Consider the following 25,342-nt stretch of genomic DNA (forward strand, 5'->3'; position numbering starts at 1 on the left):
GATTAAATTTTCAAGGAATATGATTTTTTTTATTTCACTAGAAGTGGAATATATAAGGATTACAAAATATCGGCATGAATATTTAGAAACTATATGTTTCAAGTATTCTAAGCAAATATTCATACATGCAGTACGATAAATAATAAAAATATCATAATCAAATATTGTACTAGATGTAAATTGATTTCTCATATCTTTATTTACAGAATAACGTACCTGAAGTACTTAAAAGATTTTACAGCTTTCAATGAAATAAATTTGTGGGGCAATTGGTACATACGTAAAATAATATTTCCATCCTAACCTAAATGGATTTATTAAATGATTCAGAAGATCATTAAGGTTTTGTCATTTCAAAGAAATACTAATTCACCTGCAGTGAATTAAGATCTAAGGACTTAAATGAGTCGATATTTATATTCGACGTGTGTGGCATAAGAAGTTGCTAAATCGTACATGATGTACGTTAAAAGGATCTGTATCAAACATGATACATAATTTGTGGAGGAAATTGATTAATACCAAATTATATTTTCAAAGTAACTTAACATAGATGTATTGAAGATCCAGAAGATCATTTGGTTATCAATGAAAAATGATGTGTTTGATAGTATTTGGGTTTTTGGAATCCAATGACAATATTCATTCAATATAGTATGTTATTACAAAATTTCTCTAGAAGAGCTCTAGTACTCTAGAAGAGTTAATATGAATCTTTTTGAAGAAAAAACAATAACTTTATATAAAATAGATATCACAATAAACCAAGACTTTATTGGCATTGTAATTTACTGATATTGTAAACTTGAAGTTTATTAATATTGTAAATAAAAGTTTGTCATAAACTTAAATTTGGTATCGCAAACTATAAGTTTAGATACCTGTAAAACTTATTGATACAAATACTTTCACAGTTTGCCATATTTGATTGGTTTTGACATCGCATATAATAAATTATTGATAGTATACAATAGTATTATCATCAATTAACCAGAAGTTTTTGGATTGATAAATAAGATGATTTTTGAACCAAAGAACCAGAGGATTCTAACATTAATTCAAGAATTCTTATGCATTAATAGTATAGCTATCAATAGTTCAATTGGGACCGAATCCCTATATTTTCTGGAATGAAAAGTAATTATAAACGTGTGTCCACGACTCGCTACCTGATGTTTGCGAAGATATTTACTGAGAATAATTTCCAGGATATACAATCAGTAAAAATAGTTTAGTTGATTAATTATCAAATGCCTCCAATCAACTAATAGACCATTGATTTTGAAAATAATGCGTCATATTTTGGTATGTGATATGTTTCGTGCAGCAAATATTGTAAATATTATGCCAACTAATTATTATTAACTTTTGGCTTTGAGCCAAGTTTTATGGGTTAAAATTTATTGGTTATGCGTTAAATGCTTACAAAAAAATCTACAAAGAGACTAAAGACATGTTGGAAATACTTTGATTCTTATTATTCAGTATTTCGAATCAATAACAATGAGATTTTTATGACGCGATTTCTCAATTGTTATTTAAGCTAAACAATGTTTGCCAACATTGAGGGGGAGGAACGTAGAAGTTAAATGTATATCAATGAGAATGTATTGTCTTTAAACTATAAAATGAACCTGATGTTCAAAGTTTAGTTTTTAAATACATTGTTTGATGTAATGTGTTTATAGATGAGATATATTACCTATTGTAATTGTTCCAGTTGAACAATTTTTGTTTTCTCGTTTCTAATTGGTTTTAAATCTAAAATAATAACCCCTACTCAAAAGAATGAAAAAATAACTAAAATGTCAAAATTAAGGAGGTTGGTCATCTTGAAGAGATCATGACATAAATAATAGTAAAACCCTAGAAGAGGTTTAGGTATCTGAAAATTATGATATCAATGTCCCTGTAGGACTACCTCACTTGCAAGTAACTCTGAAATACGCCAGAAGCGTGGTCGATCAATTTGTTCAAAGATATTGTATCTTAAGAGAAAAAGATATAAGAAACAAAAAGATCAAAAACTCTAGAAGAAGTGATTTGAAAAAGGATCGATCAAATAAAATAAAGATAACGTTATTCTTGAAGAATACTTATGAAATATCAGTATGACAACAATGAGTTTTTGTAAGACAAAGAGATGTGAATATCATAAAATGTAAATCCCTCTTGTAGCATGAAGTTTTTCATAAAGACTTGAAGTTGACTATGAGAAGCCAGTTATATTGTCATGAGTGTGTTGACTAAGTATTTATATGATTCAAAAAATATTTGAAAGATTTTAAGTGTCAAATAAAATTAGATTCAACCTCCATGTCTATATTTTTTATAAAGCTACATAATTCAATAAATGGATTAAAAATAATAATAATCGAGACACATGTGATACAATCGGCTTAGTACTTCCAATGAATTTACTAAAGTTGTCAAGTATTTGAAATATAAGCATGATATGATGTTGTTTGGTCATTTAAATGGTCAAAAGATCTTTAGTCCCGAAGTACTTTATATAAGAATCAATTGAAGATAATGTGGCGAATCTTTTCATATTTGCATTGACGATATCAAACTTTGAGAAACTAGCATGCAATATCGGGCAATGAATTAAAGATTTCAACTGATGCTTGCAACAGAGGGAGTAATTCTTATGACTTGTTTATGATTTTTCCTAAGTGGTCTTTCATAACAAGATTTTTGATGAGGCAGCCAGCAAAAAGCAAAAGATTTCGTACTTTTTTTCCTTCACTAGATTTTTATCCCATTAGGTTTTCTCTAGTAAGGTTTAAACGAGGCACATCCGTCTTCAAGAAACATCCAAGAAGAAATATCAATTGTTGTACTCTTTTTCCTTCGCTCAGGTTTTATCTCACTGAGTTTTATTGACAAGGTTTTAACGAGAAAACATTTGAGTCTCCATGAAGTTCCCAAGCAACCATTTGCCAAACGAAAATAATCATCTAAGGGGTAGTGTTATGATATGATTTTGAATATAGATGATTATCAATATAGATTTTGGTTAAGATAGATATCTCAATCTTATCTATCTAAATATTTGTATCTTGTAATTATACCCTATAATAGGAGTTCTCAGTTATGACTACACTACTAGAAAATATGCTTTTAATGACAATTAAAATTGTCACGACATATTACTTATCCTGACATTTTGGATATAGTGACATCAAGTAAAAATGTCCTCTATAGTAATATCGTTTAAAGCCTTATGACATTCTCTAGTGTCACTATAACATAAAAATAGTCACACCATCAATGTCATGAATAATTGTTATAATGACAAAAAAAATGTCACCATAAATTTGTTATGACATTTATAAAAGTCATCTTTTCATATAATATAAAGCATTATAAAATTTTTAATGACACTTATAAATGTTATCTTTTCAAATAATATAAACGCATTACCATTTTTTAGGATATTTATAATCTTTTAATATTTTTTAAATACAACACAAATTTAATATATAAAACAACTCAAAAGAAAAATCATAAATTATTGAAATTTATCAAAGTACTTATTCGAAAAAACTATTATAACAACCAATGTTTTGATATAGAATTCATACAAGCTTGCTCATAATGTATCTACAAGCTACCTTCTCAAATGTATCAAAAAACTAAGTACACTAAAATCAAATGACTTAATAAGAAAAAGAGAAGCCAACATTGTTCTTCAAACATCCTTCACCATCTGGACAAATGCAATGATAAAATTAATTTGGCCACAAGCTTGGCTTAATCTCCGTGAAATTTTGATAAATTGAGACTCCAACCAATATAAAATGTAGACAGTTTTCAGAGAATTCACAAGTACCCCATCGTAGCTGCAAAGCAGGAGAAATAAATCAGAATACATGTTTTCACCGTTTCCCTTGCTCCTCAAAACAACTTTGTTTTTTTGTTTCTTGGGTATATCATCTTAAAGATCTATAGTCCTGAACCAATATAAGTTCCATTGGCATCTAAATACTTAATACTCAGAAATCTTTAACAACTGAAGCACAAAATTAATATGAAATAATCTATCTTAAAATCAAGAATTCAGTGCATACTTTAGCCAATCAAATACAGAACAGTACAGTCCATAGAAAGCCAGAAGAAAAGAAATAAATGAGACAATCAGAAACCACGAACAAAAATTTCACTCATTGGAGATAGGCATGTGCTATGTCATCACTCACCTGAACCAGGACACATTCAGACCTTTTAAACGAGTCACTTTTTGGTTTCATTTAGAACTCAGGTATGATGAGAAACAAGGGGAAAAATACCTCAATTTTTTTACATAGTCTTCCTGCTTCATCCTCTCAATACTTCTGGTCTCTTAATCCATGAAAAATTAAACAATTAGCATGCAAGGACTCATTAGAAAGAGTATAAATTTAAGGAAGGCATTCTACCTCAAGGGCTTCCTTGGTACTTTGTATGGTATTCAAACTGGCCTATTCAAAGATAGAAACATCTAAAATAACAGGAAGAATCGACATTTAAAGCAAGTATCATCTGATTATTTGTTTAAAATTGAAGACCTGCAAACGGTGAACCCTAGCAAGTATCATCTGATTATTTATTTAGAATTGAAGACCTACAAACGGTGAACCCTTTTTGACAAACTACGAACTTCATCAAAAGCTCTCTTCTCAGAGTTCTGCGGTATTTCCTTTTCATGCTTCAATATTGAGACCTATCCAACCATATAAAACACATAATTACAATTGCATGATATATATTAGTTTTCAAGAAAGAGAAAAAAGTTCACCTCTGTTGTTAACTTCTGGGAAAGTTCGTTCGAGTCATTTACAGAATCGGAACTTTCACGTACTTTTCTCTGATAGTCAACTATCAACTGAGAGAATTAAGCATTTCTAGCTATGACTTTATTATGTCATTCTATCTGACAAAACACACAAGCTATAACTGTTAAACAAAGAGCTTAAGCAAATTCCTTAACCTCAAGTAAAGGCATAAAGTAATGTTCTATAAAACCAGCATGATATATATATATGTTGGGTCACTGACACCTGAAGATCAAAGTACAAATTTCTGTAGTTCAGCGAATTTGCTTTCCCAATGGAAAGCGGGAAGATAATAATAACAGTTAACATATTAAAATTAACTCGGATTCCAAAAAAAAAAAAAACAGGATCCGACTTTCCATTACAAGAATATATAATATAAATCCAGCTTTCTACCCTACCCATGAGAAGACCCAAAATAAACTTAATCCAAGATGTATGCACAAATCATTCAAAAAAGGTTTCAAGGTTCAAAATCAAAAATATGCCTACGACAAAGTGTAAGACAAATAGAAACCAAAAAATGAATATCAACAGAAAGGGGATAAATATAAATGCAACTAAACAGCAGGCATCAAGCACATAACAATCAAGTATACAAGTTCACCAGGTATAAGGATCAATATAACAACAATAAGCAAACTAACCTCTTCTCCTGGAGATTCGCATTGAAGAGAAGATGGATCGCACGATCATCCAGATGAGATTTGTTGGCAAGACACTCATGACCCATACACATATAGCCAAAGAGCTTGCAAAAAAACCGATTTGGCGCAGAATCAACAAGTCAATTAGTAATAAGCAAAAAATTGGATATGATGGAACTTACAAAGCCTTAAAAACGGTGAAATAGCAAGTATGTTGCATGCCCTGATTGAGAATATTGCAAACACAAAGTCAAAATTCAAATTCCTACCAAATATTCCCTTCAAGTGTCGAACTGCAACATGAACACATTTATAAATTAATAATAGTGTGATACAAACAACAAAATTCGAAATCAATGAAGAGACCATCTTCTTACTTCGGGGCAACCAGGTTGGAATCATATGCTAAAATGGTTCTAAAGCATCGAGAAAATATAGAATGAACTCAAAACAGTACTCACCCGAAAACAATCAAGCGACCGTCATCTTACTGTTGTGCATACCTTGTACAGTGTACTGAATGCTAAACCTGCAGCCTCACATACCTCAATCATGCTGAAAGTTATAAAAGAGGTAAATATTAACCACATCATTGGTACAACACAAATAATAACCAGGAAAAAAAATGAAACTCAAAAACAAAATAATCGATCAAATAGACAAGCAACATTCACATAATACACACAAAGAAGTGAAACCTCTTTCTCAACGACCTTAGTGAAGAAACGCTCGGCTTTCACCACGGAGACATCACACAATAGTCACGCCACACCAGAACCCTACCAATTTTGCCCAATAGGAATAGCGTCGACATTGTTCCCTCCGTTCCTCCGCCTAATCGAGCGATTAATTAGATTCCTCAATGAACACAAATCAAGAGTAAAATGGCGATGAGATCTAGCAAAAAATGAGTGAAAACCAAAAATTGAGAGTCAATTCTACAACATTTTCAACGGGCTTCTAGTGCGGAATCTGAAAGGGGCGTGAATCTGCGGATTTTTTATGAAGGCTGATGATGAATTGCAAGGAGAATGGAACATTGTGACGGTTCAGTGGTTCTTCGTCGGATGAGAGTGATATTTTTGGGCTTCCTTTTCCTCGTTTGATTTAGACCAATATCTTAAAATTTGTGAAAAACAAATTATTAAAATAAATGAGTTCCCTCCATTTGAAAAGTGACATCTATTAAAAGTGTCATAAAAAATAATCTAAGAGGTAATTTTATTTTTTTAACTAAGAGTTTTTTACAAGTGTCATTATAAACTTATTGTAACAACAATTTTTAAAAAATGTCAACATAAAAGTGTCATCATAGGCATTTTTTTTAGTAGTGCTAAAATAGTTCTGAGTCATTCTCGGAACTTACTTTTTTCTCTATTCTCTTCTCCTCTTTTTTCTCATTAAATTTATAACATGAACAACTATTTTATTATTTTTTCCCATTTTTTTCTTGTTTGCGATTGAGAGATTTTGTTATCTTTTATTTTCTTTTATATATATATATATATATATATATATAATATATATATATATATATATATATATATATATATATATTTCCATTTAGTGCATAATCAAATATATAAAAGTTTAAACATACAAATTTTCATTTAATGTTCAAAGAAAAAAAAATTATTTATAACTGCACTAAACATATAAAATTTAAAACATACTAATTCTCAATTAAAATATTGAAAGCAAAAAGACATAATTCAAATAACACATTTTTTAATGACTTGATCATATTGATGTATTTCAAATTCAGTTGTTATATTAATTCAAAGATTATTCTATTGAAAGATGACACTATTTGATGTGTCAATTTCTTTCAATCTGATTTGATTTCTATCAGTATAGTATTTCTTTCCGCCTTCTTGTTTCACGTGTAAATCTTCGAATGCAAACTTATGAATAATGCCATCTTCCAGTTGAACTTTTTACATAAAATTATGTAATACACAACAAGAAATTACAAAGTATATTTGATAAGATATTTGTTGGTATGAATGCATACATATGTGTACCGTCTATAGCTCCAACACAGTCCTAAAAAAATTGGAATTTATCACGTGATAAAACTTTTATTTCATAAATGCATAAAAAAATTTGATACCTTAAACCATGGGTAAACTTCGTGCTATCCCTCATTCTAGGATGTACCACATGCTCATTCCAAGGACCAATAATATTTGGAGCAAAGCAACAAAAGCTTCAACAACAATAAAACATCTGAACATCCTTCGTATTCAAATATGTTTGGGAGGAACCATACTTGTTATTTGTTTGTTCACCTTCTTCTGTCATCTTAAGTTTCATCATTAAAAGTACCATGTATTTGCATACCTCTTGGCTGTTGCTGGGATAATACCTTATTTGGTCCTTGTTTCACCAACCTCCCTATTTAATCCCTTTTGTTTTGAATTACCTAAAATAGTTCTTCATCTTTAAATGTTGTCCCATTTTAGTCCGATATTCCAATTTTACCCGTGTTTTTTTATTTTTATTTACTTTTACTTGTACTTTTTTTCTAGCTCATTATATTTTCGTAAAATAAATTAAGTCTCATACATCTTAGACCAAAATTCTTTCAGGTTGTATCCATCGGATTTTACAGATTGCTCCTCACAATATAACCACCTAATCTCAATTGATGGTCATACCATAGATTCCTTCAACAACACCTAGAACAACCCTATTTTGTTTTCTACCTCAAGACATATAGTGATAGACTTGAATTGTAAATAATTTCAACATGAGAGGGGCAAAAGTCTGATAACTTTTTTATCTAGACATAATAAATATTATAACATTAGTAACCCTCTATAAAGGAGGATGTTGAGATCATTTCTGTGTGTAGAGGGGGGCACACTCTTAAAATATATTAAAGACTTTTTCCAATACAAACCGCTTGTCTTGTTCATGTTAGCTAAACAAAACTGTTTTCCTCAACCTAAAAAATAGTTGGACCATAAGTAATGTGCGGCTGAAACGGTCCAAGTGTTTTTGTGATAGTATTGTACTTAAAAAAAGAACAAGTAACAAGTGTTAGAAATAACAACCCACTGTATCAAGACGAGTATTTCTAGCGTGCTTATGTCCTCACTCACACGCACCCTGGAAAACTTCCCAGGAGATCACCCATCCTATAATTGCCCCAAGTCAAGCACGCTTAACTTTGGAGTTCGTATGTGATGAACTACAGAAAAAAAGATGCACCTTCTTGATATGAGTAGTACATATGAAATCTTTTTAAGCCCTCCTCAACTATATAGTCCCATACCTAAAAAGTCTCAGAATCCCTCTCATTCCGGCATGGGATCGGTTCATTCATGTCTCCCTCCTCCTAGAAGCCTACCAGGAGCCGCTCATTGTCCGTGCAACCTCTTGGCACCGACAATCACTCCCCTCCTCCTCTGCCCCGAGCGTCACATGCTCACCAGATTTTGCTTGGTTTGTCCCCGAACCATACCGTACTAAGATAGGTTGGCTCTGATACCATTTGTAACGACCCACTGTATCAAGACGAGTCTTTTCAGTGCGCTTAAGTCCTCACTCACACGCACCCTGGAAAACTTTCCAGGGGGTCACCCATTCTATAATTGCCCCAAGTCAAGCACGCTTAACTTTGAAGTTTTTATGTGATGAACTACCGAAAAAAAGATGCACCTTCTTGATATGTGTAGTACATATGAAATCTTTTTAAGCCCTCCTAAACTATGTAGTTCCATACCTACAAAGTCTCAGAATCCCTCTCATTCTGGCACGGGATCGGTTCATTCATGTCTCCCTTCTTATTGTTTTCTTTTCTTATCTTATTCAACCTTCCTCCTCTAATCCTTTTCCCCTTTTTGACATCACCCCTTTGCAGATGCTGGTTGATCTCATGTAGTTGACTGCCCAAGTTGGTTTTCAGACTGGTGATTTGGGCCTCCAACTGCTGCTCAATCTGAAACAGTTGGCCAGATAGCCACATTTGCAGCAGTATGAGCTCTTACTACAGCAAAGCCTTTCAAAAATGTGGAAATGTGATCACGAAGCTTTGATGCGTCCCTTGAAACTATGTACATGAACTCGGATTTTATCTATGAGCGAGCGTAGGCTCTATTATCAGCCTCATTCACCAATCGACCGATGATTTACAACTGTTAAAAAATGTGCTCTTTGGAAGCGTGTTCATATATTTGGGAGGTAGTAGGGTAGGATGGACGAGATTGATCTTCAATGGACTTGAAAAGTGCCAACTGGTTATCTTGTTGATGGAGCTCTGACTGATCCAAATTTTTATTTGGAGAAGTGGGCTGTTCATTATTGTCTCCAACAGTTGTTTTGAAAGTGATAATGGTAGGAGAAGGGTCACTGCCCATTTTCAGAACTGGTGAGTGTGGTGGAGAGAGATGCTGATCATCTTTTTGATTGGTGATCGAGCAATTACTACCACATAAAATTAGTACTAATATATGTCAATTAAACTCGAATAAATCGCAAGTGCACGAGTCAAATAATAATAAAGTGTACTAAGTACGAGTATCGTCCACAGAGATTGATGTATGACAAATTTACTTCAAGTATAATTTAATTATTAAGTTAATTAAAACGATATAGAGAATAAATTAATAAATTAAAATAAAAAGATGAAACAAAAGCAATATAATAAATTAAGTTCATAAAATTAATAAACGATGGTTAGGACCTCGGTTAACCTACCCCTTAATCTTCTCTAATGATTGAATTTTAATTCTCAAGTCATGCTTTTGACGAAATTCCCTAATCTATCAATATAATCTGTCGATATATATTAATCTAATTTCCAAAATGCAATAACCAAGTGTCCTTGTGTTATTTAACAATTGCAATTATATTAATGAACCATGGAATCCTCTAGATTTCGACCTATTGGACTATGACTATCAACATGTATCCAACCTCATATGTCTATATAATTTGTAGATCCATTGATTATATTACTCTATCATATTATAAAATCTCCTTTCGGTATCAATTATAACATATAAAATCACTTTGAAGTTGATCAATTTTCAAAGATTCAATAAACACAATAATATAATCAAGAATGCATAAAAATCAAATTCAATCTTCAAAAAAAAAATCAAAACATAAATTTGGGGGTAAGATCCCCTATATCCCAACAAATAAGAGAAAAGGAAAAGGAAAAGGAAAAGGAAAAGGAAGAAAATATAAACTAGTATTTGCGATTCTTGTTCCTTCTTGTGTTCCTCACGTCTCGTCCCTCTTCACGTTCTTCCTTCCTTTTCTCCCTTGATGGCCGCTTCTCTCCCCTCTGATCTGAGTCACCCTTTAGTCTTTTGTAGGTTTTACCTCTTTTATATGAGTCCATAAAACCATCAATCCTTGTTGTTTGGCTCGTGAATTATGTGCAGAAATTTCCTTATCGCGTCAGACTCGAGCGCATAAAATGACCGGTCGAGCGCGAACTCACGCTGTCCAAGAGGAAAATTTCTTCACGAGTGTGCTCGAGTACATAAAGTGACCGCTCGAGCGTGCTTCTGCTCTGACTTCAACTGTGTTTCTCTTCTCTGGCGCGCTCGAGTGCATAAAGTGCCCGCTTGAGTACGCTACTTCTCTGTCCCAAAATTTTTTTCTTCACTTCTCACGCTCGAGCGCATGAAGTGACCGACCGAGCGTGCTGGTAGTCTGCCTCCAAACACCAAAGTCCTTCATTATTCCTACAATTTATCCAATGAAACCAGAGGATTGAACCAAATTTATGAACAACAGAGAAATGAGACATAAATGATCCTAACTACACATAATCATGCAAAACAAATGCAAAACGATGTAATAAAACACGTAAAAATGATACCTATCAACCTCCCCATACTAACGTTTTGCTCGCCTTTGAGCAAAATAGGTTACAAAAAGAAAACAACTAAAACAAAGAATGATAAAAGACCAAAATGCGGATGATCTCATGGCTAGTTTTCGAGCCTCAAAGTATTCAGGAACATTTACTAACAATTAGAAACAACCTTATGCTTTTCATACTATACCTTTAGATTGAGCGTGAATGTGTGTGTGTGAATTTGCTCCAGTGTCATGTACCTCAAGTAAAATCCATTTACATGAATGCAAAATGACCTAATTGACACATCGGTGCAAATTTCCCTCTCATGTACCCCGTTCCTCTTGGTTACATATAATATTACACATCCCTCGGAATTTTCAAGAATGAGCTAATGGATAAATACGTACCAATGTTGGAAGTTGGAGATTAACAATAATTATGAGTGACCCATAAGATTTTTTTTGTGCACCGCCGGAATCTACACCTTGCTTACTTCAACTCCATACATTCCCCCCCCCCCCCATATCTAACCTCGGATTTGGTTGGAATAGGATTTCAATCCCTATCTCCAAGGTCTCCCCTCACCTTACATCTCCTTCTTTCTCTTTATTCTCATTTGTTGGATTTCTTTTTGCAAGAAATAGTTTTTGCGTCGTGCATATATGGATCAATCTATTATTTGTGAGCTCGAAGGGTTGAAACATTGTATAGCTTGATGAGAGTACTTCAAATTTCAAATTTTTGTGTGGTAGATCAAGTACAGTGTAAACAAAAAATTATGCCGAGATCATGAGTGTGATACTAGAGTGTAATAAGAAATCACAGAATTACATTTTGAGTTCGCTAAACTCCTAGTGTCGTGCAATGGTCAAGCAATCGAAACTTCATCTCTCTCGGTACACTTCACTAGTTGAACTATTATGCATAAAGATATTCACGATGCAATCCAAGGTTTTCAAATTCAATTCAAGGGTAAACTTTTTCACATATTCTCTATTATGTGTCATTTTTCATCTTCATCATAGGCTACCATATTCTCATCCAAATTCAGTATGCAAAGAACTCGACATGAACTTATGCATGCACAATCGTCGTTCTCACCATGGTGGTGTATATCCATATTTTGCTGCTGCTCCAAATTTCTTAGGCGATCAATATTCCCATATATTCACCTTTAAAATCCAAAAATTAAGGGATTAAACATGATCAAATCAATTCAAAACAAAAACTAGTGAAAAATAAAATAAAATAAGCAAAATAAAATGAAGTAAAAAGCTTGGGTTGCCTCCCAAATAGCGCCTGATTTTCAATCTTCAACTTGACCCTCAGAAGCACTCATCAAAGACCGATTGACGCCCAAAGTAAGTGTCATATGACACCACAAATGAGTCTTTGTTCCATATGCCCTCAAGCTTGGCTAGATGTATACAGTTTAAGCTCGTCACCTCAACAACACTTCATATCAGCTGGCAAACATGGGAAGAGAACATATCCATTGGCTCTCGGAGAACAAAATTTTGTAAAACTGGTGTTGATGGAAGAGAAGAATCTTTGGGATGTGTGTGTGACAATACTATCGATGAGCTCAAATCGATAGCCTCTTGAACACCATCGTCCTCCAACTTACTTGGAGACATATTTCCATCATACACTCTTTCTTGCAGAACATATTCTGATTGAGGTTCAATGAGAATATAAGACTCAAAAACCTCTAAATATTTAGCATGATTTGATGTGCACTCCAAATCCTGTTTCTCTGATTCATCATCATCGAACCAAATTTGGAAGATCACTGTTTGAGTATCTTTCTTCACTTCATGTGCTCGAAGCTTATGTAAAATTGATCTCTTAATATTATCTATCTGCTCCACAAGGTGGCATCTATAATTGATCTGATCTTCTACAGCTGCCTCAGTCAATGCCAAATACTTGCTCACCATTTCATCTAGTGGATGCAAGATCAATTGAGAACAATTTACCTCCTCATTTTGAAGGAATGGCTAGTCTGTAAAATCTGAGTAATGAGTTTCTTGTGGGTATTGGTGGCTCCGAATCTGTGGTGAAAGATCCCAATACTGGTGGTAGTCAAATTCTGTCATATCATCCAACATGTGTATCACTCTATCATCATCTCGGCAAAATAATGGACTGCCGGTTGTCAAAGCTTCATTGATTACCCATCTTCTTGTCACTGTATCCAAACCATCAAGAAAGAATTTAAGGAGAGAATAGTTAGAAAAATCTTGATACCGGAAGATGCTTGCTAAATTATTGAATCTATCCCATGCTGCGTAGAATGACTCTCCATGTTGTTGGGTGAAATTTGTGAATACTTGATGATGGAACATCTCGAAGTATTGCACAAGATGAATTCCTGCAAAATATAATAGAAAATGATAGATCACGCAGGAATAAAACAAAATAAATAAATAAAAATCTAACTAAAGAAAATAACAAAAAAGTAAAATTTGTCAATTTCAATGCCTGACAATGGCACCAAAAACTTGATCGAGCAATTACTACCACATAATATCAGTACAAATATATGTCAATTAATCTTGAATAAATCGCAAATGCACAAGTCAAGTTATAATATAGTGTACTAAGTAGGAGTATCGTCCACATAGATTTGTATATGAAAAATTTACTTCAAGTATAATTTAATTATTTAGTTAATTAAAACGATATAGAGAATAAATTAATAAATTAAAATAAAAAGATGAAACAAAAGCAATATAAATAAATTAAGTTCATAAAATAAATAAACGATGGTTAGGTTCTCGGTTAACCTACCCCTTAATCTTCTCTAATGATTGAATTTTAATTCACAAGTCATGCTTTTGACGAAATTTCCTAATCTATCAATATAATCTATCGAGATATATTAATCTAATTTCCAAAATGCAATAACCAAGTTTCCTTGTGTTATTTAATAATTGCAATTGCATTAATGAACCATGGAATCCTCTAGCTTTCGACCTATTAGACTATGACTATCAACATGTACCCAACCTCATATGTCTATGAAAGTTGTAGATCCATGGATTATTTACTCTATCATGTTATAAAATCTCCTTTCGGTATCAATTATAACATATAAAATCACTTCGAAGTTGATAAATCTCCAAAGATTCAATAAACACAATAATATAATCAAGAATGCATAAAAACCAAATTCAAACTTCAAAATGAAATTAAAACATAATTTGGGGGTAGGATCCCTTATATCCCAACAAATAAGAGAATAGGAAAAGGAAGAAAGATAAACTAGTGTTTGCGGTTCTTGTTCCTTCTTCTGTTCCTCACGTCTTGTCCCTCTACACGTTCTTCCTTCATTTTCTCCCTTGTTGACTGCTGCTCTCCCCTCTGATGTGAATCACCCTTCAGTCTTTTATAGGTTTTTACTGTTTTATATGAGTCCAAAAGCCCATCAATCCTTGTTGTTTTGGCCCTTGAATTATGTGTAGAAATTTCCTTATCACGTCAGGATTCAGCGCATAAAATGACCACTCAAGCGCGACCTCACGCTGTCCAAAAGGAAAAATTCCTCGCGAGCGTGCTCGAGCGCATAAAGTGACCGCTAGAGCGCGCTTCTGCTCTGACTTCAACTATGTTTCTCTTCTCTGGTTCGCTCGAGCGCATAAAGTGCCCGCTCGAGCGCGCTATTTCTATGTACCGAACAATTTTTATTCACTTCTCACACTCGAGCGCGCTGGTAGACTGCCTCCAAACACCAAAGTCCTTCATTATTCCTACAATTTTTCCAATGAAACCAAAGGATTGAACCGAATGCATGAACAACAGATAAATGAAACATAAATGATCCTAACTACAAATAATAATGCAAAAAAATGCATAACGATGTAGTAAAACACGTAAAAACGACACTATCAATTGGTGGGAGGAGTTGGGGTTGTCATCTCTTCATTTGTAGTCTCAGGAGATGAGATATGGGGTTGTGATCCTTGATAAGTATCTATATCAGCAGTTTGATCCTTAGAGATCTAGAAATCCATCATGGACTTCATTACTTCCCCAACAGAAGTCAAATGAACTTTTGGCAGAGATGTTTGAGAAGCATCCTGGTTGACTTGCTCAATTTTTGCAGTGATGACTGAATAAATGTTTGCAGCAGTGATGATGATTTCACCAGTTTGAACTGGTGAAATTTGTGCACTTGTTTCAATAGTTGAATTAGCTAAAACTAAAGGGTTAGTAGAAGAAAGTACATTGGACAAGCTTTGCCAAAGTAGCTGGTGGGGAAATTGGTGGACTGCAACGAGCACCGTTGTCTTCTGACTGGTTTTATTCTTCCATGGCTTGTTCAGAAACTATTTATTCTTCAATTTCTTCATCAGATAGACCTTCCTTGATCTCTTTGAGCATCACCTTGGCCTCATCATTGAAAGCTTCTAGATGATCTCCCATTTTTATCTTGGGCAGCTACAATTGGTCATGCATCATGTGAGCTTTCGTGGAAATATGTTGTGCATCCATATCCAATTAAGAGATTACAACAACATCATCATGGGTTGTCCTTGATTCTTTGTCAAAGTGTTGTTGCTTTTTTAGAATAACCAGTCGAAGCAGACTTTCCCCTAGTTGCTTCTTGATGAACTCTCTTCTTTTGGAGGGATTGTGAAATGACAGTTTTTTCTCCCCAACAGAAAAGTTGATCTTCCAATTTTCCAAATTTTTGCTGCAATTTTTCTTCTAGAATGCTTGAAAATGGACAACGTTCTATATTTCTCCCACCGATCGAAATATTAAATTATATTTTCAAAATGACGGTCCACCATCGTGACAAAAAAATTTATAGAAGTTTGCACTGATGTTAGCTTCAGTGGTTCAAGATGAACTGGTGCTTTCCCTTTTTCTTTGGATTGGAGTTCTGGAATTAATGACTCTGATTAGCTTTTGTGAGTAGCTATTAGTCTAGTTAAGGATTTTAGTAAGCAGTAAATAATATGGTGATTATCTGCATTTAGGCTTGGACTAGAGTGTCAGTGTTGCTAGGTTGCTTGTATTGAGGTACGGACGTACTATCCGAGATATCCTGATTGAGTATGCATGTTCTATGTTTGTAGGTTTATATGGCATGGCTTATGTGCATATATTATGCCACAATTATTATGTTTCATTCATTTATCATGTTGAGCCTGTACTTTGACATAACCTGTAGTGGGGTCGCTCAACCTCGAGTCCTTGAGTAGATGGTTGGACCCCTTGTGTTATGGGATCAGGTCACCTATATCCACATTTCTATTCTGGCGTGAGCCATCTCCTGATGCGATGGTCTAGCGTGCTACATACCATGACTTCTTTGATTGAGAGGTGTTAAATTTATACCATGATAGGTTTTCGGTATCCGTTCAATTACTTTAGCATTCATAGCATGTGTATGCTCATACTTCCGTACTGAGCATTGTTATCTCACGTCCTCAATTTTTGGTTCTGGGCACCACATTCCACGGGGCAGGTTTTATGTTGGACGGACCAGAAGATAGCGGTTGTTGAGTTACAGTGGTGTTAGGACTATTTCCCTACCAAGTTTTCGTTTGTGGATTTTTAGAACTGTCTTTCGATCAGGTTGTATAAAAGTTATTTTAAGTTGATTTTGGTACCATTTGCATTCCTCCGGTTGGCTTGTTGAATCGTTTTAGTTTTTTTTTGTTACCAATTGAACTATTGAGCTTTAAGATATTTATTGCATGCTTAAGTTTGAATAGTAGGTGATTTCGGAGCGGGTCACTACAGAAGTCCACTCTCTCAAAATCTCCATGGTTGATAATTTCTTTATAGTAACCAACAAAATCAAAAGAAGTCACCAATTAAGTCCAAAAAGTCTTTCTTGCTACTCCAATGCCCTCTATGATCAATCAAGAGGTGGCCATCAGGGCACTCAAGGAAGAGGTTTCCCTTCTAGTTCTAGCCATCAGGACTCAAGCTCTCAAAGGAGTCATCATCGAAGATAGATGACTATTCTCTTTTTTATCTACACCTTCAGTCGTCATCCTGTAATTTTTATCTATGATTTTTAATAATGTTATCTTTTTTTTATTTTGTTTTAAAAAGAGGAAACACCGCCGGAAGGGTGGGGGATGGGGGGTTAATAATGTTCTCTTATTTTATCTGCGAGCATCATTTTTGTTCGACAAAAAGGGAGAATACATCAATCAAATACAATAATCAGTCTTGACACATAACATCAGTCATACAATTACATAACACATTTCCTAAAAGACAAGTAGAACTAAGTGTTGAAGATTAATTTATCATTTTTGGTGTTTAAAAAATATCTCAAGGAAAAATTAAAGACTTAGTTAAGCAACTCAACTAAACGAAGTTGAACTACTGAACTGAGATTACTTAACTGTACCAATCAGTCGAAGTCAAGAAAACATTATTAGCTTAACTGAAGTATCTACATGACTGAAAATAGATGGTTGATTTAGCGCCTAAAATTCAATTTACTAAGTCGCATGCATAAAATTAAATAAATATTATGATTATTATTTTTAAGTTTAATTGATTTAAATCCTTTATTTGATATTTGATTTAATAAAATGTTAATTATTTATTTAATGATTTTACTATACTAACGATTTAATTAATTCTTTTAATTTTTTTTGTTTATTTATTTAAATGATTTTATTATACAACTTTTTTTATCTATATTATACAACTTATTTGTTTAATGATTGTAAAGGTTTAAGCTTGCTTATTAAAATGATTTTAACTGTCCCGCTTATTTATTTAAGATGACTTAAGTTTATTGGATAGTTATTTAAATAATTTTAAATGTCTATTTTATTTATTTAAGTGCTTTTGATTGTCCAATTTGTTATAAAGATTTTTAATTCCGCTTGTTTATTTATTTAATTAACTTTTAAATGTTCACCTATTTTATTTAATTTGTTTTAATCATTTTGTTTATTTTTTAAATGTGTATTATATCGTTGTGACATCAAAATGTTTAAGTATTGATTTAAAAGAATTATTGAGTTCTGAGGAATTGTAACGTCAAGAATTCCATAATTTGAATTAAATGCCTAATTTTGTTTAAATATTTATAATTTCAACCTCTGAGATCTAATTGTTTTTTTAAATTCCTTTAAAATTTTATTTTGCTTACTTATTTAATCTAATTAATATTTAATTCTTGAGTTCTGTGGATTTCGGTTCCGGCTTGAGGTGACGGTGGATTCTGGCGGAAATTCCTAATTATTTTGCGAGATTGAGATTTATGATGCTAAAATGAGTTATATGTTCAGTTGGAGTTGAGACTTGGATGTGTTATGCCCATATTTCGAATTTTTCTCCAAAAATCAGTTTGTTTCATGTGTAATTTTGTGTTATGATTGTGTTATTGATGTTAAAATGAGCCATATTATGTGTATTAGTCAATACATGAAGTGGCATTATGCATTTCGAAAATTCAGCTTGCTAGCTTGTGAAGATTGGGCTCGTTTTCTGAAAATTTGATTGAATGGTGTTAAGGTCTGCCTAGGCTAGATGAAAGAGAGTTCAAATGGTGTTTTGGATGAGGTTTAGGAAGGTATGAAGGGCTGGAGGTGCAGGGGTAGTGGGATGAAGTTGTGGCCGTGTGTTGGGAGTGGTCCGGTTGAGGTAAGTCGGCCTAGAATGGGACTCGAGCTAGATTCGGATGCTAGGGCTTGGCTCGAGGTTTCATCGTGGTCTAATGGGAGTTAATAGGGTTGTTTTTGTAGGCTGGAAGATGGGAAACCCGATCGGTGAAGGGTTCGTAAGGGGTTAAGATAATCTTGTCGTCCCTGTGATTGGCCTCAAGATTTTGGTTCTGTTGGGTTGGGTTAAGAGGTCTGGACAGGGTTTGTCTTGGTTTTATTTCAATTCTAGGATGTGGTGAACATGTCAGTTCAATTTGGGAGACATTCGGTTAAGTTTTGGATAGGTTAAGGGTGACTTAAGTTAAGGTGGTTGTGCAGAATTTCAATGAAGCGTAGTTGCTTCCTGAAATCCATTTTTTTCGGGCTGCTCGAGTTGGAATGGGAGGTTAAGGACTGATCCTTGGGATATTTTAAGGTGTGTATAGGGTGTCGGTTCAAGTCGAAGTTAATTCGGTTAAGGTAAGGTTGAGTTATGGGTTTTTCGGTTGGGTAGCTCGAGGTAAGTCATGTTTGAGGAAAAAGGGAAGCATGGTTGGATAGTTTATCCTAGGGGCAACCAGTTAATCATCATTATTTCTTGTTTTAAAGTATGTATTCATTACCTAAAGTTGTATATTCGAGTGTGTTGCTTCCACCATTTGAGTTGAGTTAAGTTTTAAACAAGTTGAGAAAATACATTTGTGTTTTCGATTCAAATAAAAATTTGAGTTCGAGTTAAAGTAAAAGTTTTAAATGAGGAAAGTTGATTGTGACTTTAGACGTGTAAGGAGGGGCCGAGAGTAATATTGGTTTCCTTACCACCGGACGTGTAAGGAGGGGCCGGGAGAAATCTTGGTTTCCTTACCACCCAGAAGTGTAAGGAGGGGCCGGGAGAAATCTTGGTTTTCTTTCCACCCAGACGTGTAACGAGGGTCCGAGAGAAATCTTGATTTCTTTACCATAGAGGGTCAATGTGGGGCCGGGAGAAATCATGGCTTCCTTGCAGGCATAGTACTGTAGCCATTTTTTGATCAAAACAAAGAAGGTCACAATCGAGGATCTAAGTTCACAGAGGAAAGTTTAAAGTTAAAGTTTATGAAAGTTATGTTTAAAGTCTTGAGTTGAGTTGAAGTTTAAAGCGTGAGTTTTTTTGTAATGCGTGAGTTCAGTGCATGCGACCTTTTTTAAAGTTCTAAGTCTCATTTTCTTTTATCATTAAGACTTTTTTCGAGTAAGTTTCAAGGTATTATAAATACTAGTATTTTAAGTATCGTGCATGCATTTTTAAACCTTCGCTACTTCATGGTTTATACCTGTTGGGTCTTTGAAACTCACTACCTTTGCTTGGTGCAGGTGAGGATGTCTTAGGTACCGAGGGGGAGGACTCCCTGTGCTGATGGCACTGGCAGTGCCGATCCTCGACCATGGCATTTCTTTTTCCGCATTTGAGTATTTGAAATAATGAACTACATACACTATGTTTATTTTCAGAGTTGGATAGCAGGATGTGTATTCCCTGCGATTTGTTTTATTTGGCATGTAAACCAATTAACTATTTTACCTTGTTGGATGTGGATTCGAACTTCTTCCTTTACCTTCATGCCTTTTACTCATTTCAATTACCTGTCTTATTGGTTGTTTGGTGGTTGTGTTTGATATTGGTGGATTTTAAGACTTGAAAATAGGTCATGTCAAATTTTTTTAAAATATGCATTTATTTTTATTTAAGTATTATCTAGTAGAGGTTAGGGTCTTTTCAGTTGGTATCAGAGCACGGTTCTGGTTTGGGTTGTGCCTCCTGTCAGTTGCCGAAACTCAGGGGATCTCACCTCAAAGTCTGTAAGTTTTAAACAAATTTTATATGTTAGCCGTATTTGAATTTCTACTTTAAATGTTTTGATGTCACCGTTTTAAAAATATATTTTCATAGTTAGATATCTAAATTATTTAAATGTGTAGTTCAGTGTTTGCTTTTGTTTAATTTTTTTTAGTAGTATAAATTGTACTATTTAAATATTTTTAAAAAAACATGTGACATCAAGTTAAGTGGAGTTGGTGTATCAATATTCTTTCCAGTCTTAGACAAAGCGTAGAAATTATTGGGACCGCCAGGTGGCGTTAGTAATCGTAATGAGAAAGTAGGAGTTTGTCGAAAAATATTAACTTGTGCATTATGAGATATTAATTTTGGTGTTATCATTGAAAGTTATTTTCTTATAATGGATGTTAGTAGAATTTAACTAAGTGACTAATTTTTTTAGAGATATATAGACGTAAGTTTTGTCAGTTAAATTAATGAATCAAAACTCGTGCGAGGACTTGGGATAGACTTAAAGTATCATTGCAATTTTTGTGTGAACATTGAATTGAGAAATATTGCGTGTTTGAATCAAAGTGAAGGGTTTAGAATACAGTTATAGCTCTAATTGATAGCTTCAAACCTATTTAAAAAATGCATGTTTCTACATTTTTGTACTACATAAGGAGGTCGTAGCTTTGGTATTGATGATTTGCGTGTATGGAAAGATCAAGTTTTAAATTATGTTTAACATTTCTTGATTTTTTGATTCCCGTTTTTGAATTGTTTGACGCCGATGGAAATTGTTTATTTTTCTTAATCTTGTTTTGATGGTTGTTGCTGTTGTGTTGAGAATATTACAAGTTATGTTATGGGCTGTTAGGAGTGGCTTATTTTGTCTAAGAGTTGAGTCGATGGAGAATTTGGTTTGGTTGGTTGTAACTTGTGACTGTGTTATTGAGTTTTTGAGGATTAGTGATCTAGTTATGAGCAGTAAGGAATTAAGTGTGGTGAGTTGAGACGTAAGCTAAAATGTTGGAGAAGCATTGGTTTGAGTAGAAAAGAGTCTAGAAGTCGAGTTAAGCAAGCCGTTAGATTAAGCTAGATGTGTTACTATTTTTGGATTCTTTAAATTGATGTCATGTTGTTTCTGAATTGGGTTATAATATGAGTCGGTTAGCGTGTTAGGAAGGGTTAGACTTGGTTGGCTTCGTGCTTGAGTAGTAGATGCAGGGAACCAAATCTTGGGATTTGGATTATGGTTGGCAATTTAGGTTGCGATCATGTTTCTTTGTTGTTTCTTGAGGATCCTCACTGTCAAATAAATTGGGATGTTGCTGTAATTGTTTCTGGAAGTTTCCATATTTGTGATGTATTGGTCATGGTGAATTATTACTTAGTTAGTGTAGTGGTTGCTATAATTAGTTGCGGTATTACTGCCAAGGTTGCGGTGAAAGCATGGGATTTTTGTAAAATTCTCCTTGTTTACCTTCGTGAGTATCATATAGTTAGTTTGGTAGGAACTGGATTGGAGGATTGGCGGTTTTCTAGTCCTTGTTGGAACTATTACTATGGAATTCGGGAGTTAGGTGCAAGGTTGACGTATGTAGGGGGCTCTTGTTGTCAATAAGTGAGGATTTTGTTGCCACAAATATTTCTTTTCAGTTGTTGTCTAGATATTCTTATAAGTTACTGTCAAAATTTATTTGTCTGAAGGTTTTGATTGGTTGAGGAGTTGTAAAGCGAGACTTACTGCTATCAGAGGAGGAGTTTGCCGTCAAGAAGGGATTTAGTTCTATTGAATGAGCTTCTTGGCTGTCAATCGATTAGGGCTGTATAGTAAGTTTGTTCAAAACCCTTTAATTTTAACTTGAGATTTTAAGCTTCTGCCAAGGAATTTCTTTGCTGCCAATTTGGTGTTCCTTCATCTGCCCTACATTCTGGTGGACGTGTTGGTGGAATTTAAAGGTTTTCGGGTCTTTGGGTTTGTTTCGATTCGGTAGTGTGGCCCAGGGCTTGTCTTAGTGTTTAAGATGCATGCTAGTGTGATAGGTATGACTTGAAAAGTGAGTTCTTGCTTTGGGCAGTACACGAAGTTGTAAATTGGTTATGCTAGGCTGCTGTCACTAAGAAATTGTTGTTGTCCAATCCTTGGGTTGTCAAGGATTTTTCTAGTGGCTTCTGAACATTTAAGTTTTGTTACTTTAAGTTGCTACTACATGATTAATGGATGCAGTTAGTCTAGTTGCAGTAGGTTATCTAAAGTCGATGTATCAACTATTTAAGTTTCTATCTTTATCGAATTTAAGGTCTGAAATTTGATTCTTGGGTATGAGTCAGAATTTGAGAGTCGTAGAGGTGTTTTGGTAGAGGGTCGGACCTAAGAATTTTTGAAAGAGAGTTAAATGATTTGAGAAACTTAAGCAAGTATAGTGAGTCGATTTAGAATTTTCAGAACTTTTGAGGGCAACAACTTCCATTGAAATCTGTCATTTCTAAAATGATTTCTGAAATTATTTGTTTGCATGCAAAAATATTTTTGAGGCATGCGCTGACTTGTGAGAAAAATTTTAAGATAATGTTTTAGCAACGAAAATATAATTTTCGAAAGCATGTATTTTTTTAAATATATAGCTTCTATGCATAAATTATTTATTTAAAACTTTTAAGCATATCTTTCAATGATTCTTGGCGGAGCTTTGACTACAACTAATGATGTAGAAAATTTTTGAATTGCACTTCATGAAAATTTTGAGAAAACACTTTTATTGAATCTATCGCGTTCAGGAAAGTGAATGTTTGATTGTTAAGTATTTTGGGAACTTGGGAATTTTTTAGGAGCTCGAGTCCTATATTATATGTGTTAAGCTTAATCGGAAAGTAGATATTAAGCACAGTCTCTTGTGAAAAAAGATTTTAATTTATGGTTGAGATCGACATAAATTTTTTATTGGTTTTACTAATCTTTATTGCTTGAAGTTGTGACCTAGGATTTAAAGTTATTAAAATAAGGAAAGTATATGGTATTGTAGAACTTTAGGTGGCAAATTGAAACTCTTAAATTCAAAATGGAACAGTGATTTGAAATTTCTGTTGGAGAACTCGGCGATCAGATCAATTAGGATTGATACCCGGTGCAGCGGAAGTTTAAAAATTTTATATGGAACGATTCCATAATGGGTATCAACCTTACGATTAAATTGTGTGTGTAAAAATTAAATAACTATTATAAAATTTTTACCTCCAATCTCGAAGCGAGATTATGGACACCAACAGATTTCTCTGCTCTTGTTGTATATCCCTGGAACTGATGGACGAACTGTTCTTCAATCAGGTCCACGAACGGATATTTAATCCCTCTGATAGATTGCACTAGAAAATCTATCAGAAGTTTCTACGAAGAGATTAACGAATTTGATCCGTTAAACCAGACTGCAAATTCAAAATTCACAGGCTGGGTTTTTCGAGCAGAGAGGGGAGAGGGGGGCGGCGGCCACTAGGTCTCAAAACCCTAGTTAATTTCGAAAATTATGCCTGTTGTGTCTAATTTCTGTACTGCAATAACTTATTTATAATGTAGGCCACTAATAGCTTAGGGCCCATTAGTCATAAGTTCAAGCCCGACAAGCAAAGCCCGCATGTTCAGAAATTAATATAAAATTCATCGTGACTCCGATTGATAAACCGATTTTACCAATGTGCACAGAAACCATTTCTGCACCTTTTAAAGTCAAGATAAATTTTTCTGAATCCGAATTCAGTGGTTTCCAAAAATGTCCATCCCTATGTCATTTTAGGAAATCTCACTCCTCTACTCATAATTAAGAAGTCCAACTTCTTTGTTCATTAAATTTAACTCTTTAAATTTAACTATCTCAACGGGAATTAAAAATCCATTACACTGTGTGACCCTCAATGGTTCAGGGATACATCTAGCCGTGGGCTCACAACTCCTTGTGACTCGGAACAATAATTTCCGACTTGCCCATCGAATCATGGTAAGAGCGCCTAGCAACATCGCCCCATGATTCCCTAGGTATCACTGATAGTGCCTACAAGAACCAATAGATTTTGGTTAGCGTACAGTACGGTCCCTTCATCCATATATCCCGATCGAATCAACAACCATTGGTATATCGAGAGTCGCTCGAGATTCGATAACTATGCAATACATCTTGAAGATCAAATAGTGACATCGCATGTGTTACTAAGAAACCATTTCTTAAAACACATCATGTACTCTGGCCAGAGATTCGTCACACTAATATCTCCTCAGATCGCATAGGATATCCACACTCGCAAGTATGTGGTGAATCCTTGACAACAAAGCATCGACTCTTATATGTGTTGTAATTGTACCCAATCCCGACACCTGATGACCCCAATAGAGTCAGTAAATGAGTCAAAGCACAGTACTAGCATATAGAGTCTCAATGATGTTTCAAGTAGTAAGGACTAATGGTGTACAACCAAAACCGCGGACTTTATCCACTCGATAAGTGATAACTACTTGGAAAGTCCGGATAGGGTAGTTCGATCATTCATCATATGAATATCCATTTGCATACTTCGAACATCTCTATGTTCCTTACCAATGAAACGTGGTACTCTGCATCGCAAATGCTAGT

General features: G+C 34.1%; 1 long non-coding RNA gene across 4 annotated transcripts; it reads right to left on the minus strand.

Moving 5' to 3' along the window:
* Positions 1–3,536: 3,536 nt before the first annotated feature.
* On the minus strand, positions 3,537–6,559 carry LOC140890893 (uncharacterized). 4 transcript variants are annotated; one of them, XR_012152355.1, is made up of 10 exons: positions 6,410–6,559; positions 6,178–6,298; positions 5,926–6,019; positions 5,647–5,757; positions 5,465–5,568; positions 4,781–4,915; positions 4,551–4,705; positions 4,422–4,463; positions 4,293–4,344; positions 3,537–3,845 (listed from the first exon to the last, which is right to left on the minus strand). It is a non-coding gene; the product is annotated as an uncharacterized lncRNA (long non-coding RNA). The 4 variants fall into 4 exon arrangements; XR_012152354.1 differs by having other exon boundaries at positions 4,781–4,860; positions 5,465–5,757; XR_012152352.1 differs by having other exon boundaries at positions 5,465–5,757.
* Between the last annotated feature and the right edge of the window lie 18,783 nt (positions 6,560–25,342).

The sequence above is a fragment of the Henckelia pumila genome, chromosome 3 (genome assembly GCF_033568475.1).
Source record: "Henckelia pumila isolate YLH828 chromosome 3, ASM3356847v2, whole genome shotgun sequence".
Lineage (NCBI taxonomy): Eukaryota > Viridiplantae > Streptophyta > Magnoliopsida > Lamiales > Gesneriaceae > Henckelia > Henckelia pumila.